Here is a 1,360-nt window from a genome sequence, read left to right as displayed (position 1 = left end):
AATATTAAACAGTATTGCCGTCTATGGCCATACCACCCTGAACCCGCCTTATGTCATCCGATCTCGGAAGCTAACCAGGCTTGCGGCTGGTTAGCACTTGGGTGGGAAACACTATTGCCCATGTGAAAGACAAAGAAAGAGAATAAAGCAGAAAAAAAAGAATAAACAATGATTAAAATCTATCAATATGGTGAAAATTAAAATTCCTACAAATACAGATCAAAGAAACTCAGCAAACACCAAGCAGGATAGATACCCAAAAATTGTACTCAGACATATTAACCAAAATTCTATAAAACAAAAACAAATTTAAATGAAGTTGAGAAGAGGGAAAAATATCACATAAAACACAGGTAAACAATGGAGGCTAGAAGGCAATGGAATAAGCTATTATAGTGTAAAAGAAAAAGTAACTTAAATCCATAATTCTATATCCAATGAATATATCCTTCAAAACTGGTAATGTATCTTCTTCTTCTCTCTCATATTGTCACCCGATCTTTGATGAAGCAGACAAAAATATACATTGGGGAAAACTGGATAACCACATGCAGAAGATTGAAACTGGATCCCCACCTCTCACCTCTCACAAAAATCAACTCACGATAGATAACAGACTTAAACTTAAGGCATGAAACATTAAGAATTCTGGAAGAAAATGTTGAGAAAACTCTTTTAGACATTGGCCTAGGCAAAGAATTTATGAAGATGACCCTGAAAGCAATCACAGAAGCAAGCAAAATAAATAAATGTGACCTGATCAAATTAAAAAGCTTCTGCATGGCCAAGGAAACTATCATTAGAGCAAATAGACAACCTACACAATGGGAGAAAATACTCGCATTCTACGCATCTGATAAAGGTCTGACAACAAGAATCTATACAGAACTTCAGAAAATTAACAAGAAGAAATCAAACAACCCCATCAAAAAGTGGGAAAAGGACATGAATTGAAACTTTTTAAAAAAAGAAAGAATAATGGCCAGAAAACATAAAAAATCGCTCAACATCTCTAATCATCAGGGAAATGCAAATCAAAACCGCAAAGAGACATCACCTAACTCCAGTGAGAATGGCTTTTATCAAAATGTCCCAAAACAATAAATGTTAGTGTGGATGCAGAGAGATAGACTCATACACTGCTGGTGGGACTGCAAATTGGTACAACCTCTATGGAAAGTAATTTGGAGATATCTCAAAGAACTAAAAATAGAAATACCATTTGATCCAGCAATCCTACTACTAGGGATCTACCCAAAGGAAAAAAAGACATTCTATAATAAAGACATCTGCACTCGAATGTTCATGGAAGCACAATTCACAATTGCAAAGATGTGGAAACAACCCATTGCCCACCAAC

Source organism: Propithecus coquereli, unplaced genomic scaffold (genome assembly GCF_000956105.1).
Source record: "Propithecus coquereli isolate 6110/MARCELLA unplaced genomic scaffold, Pcoq_1.0 Scaffold10, whole genome shotgun sequence".
NCBI lineage: Eukaryota > Metazoa > Chordata > Mammalia > Primates > Indriidae > Propithecus > Propithecus coquereli.
Note: the sequence above shows the minus strand (reverse complement) of the source record.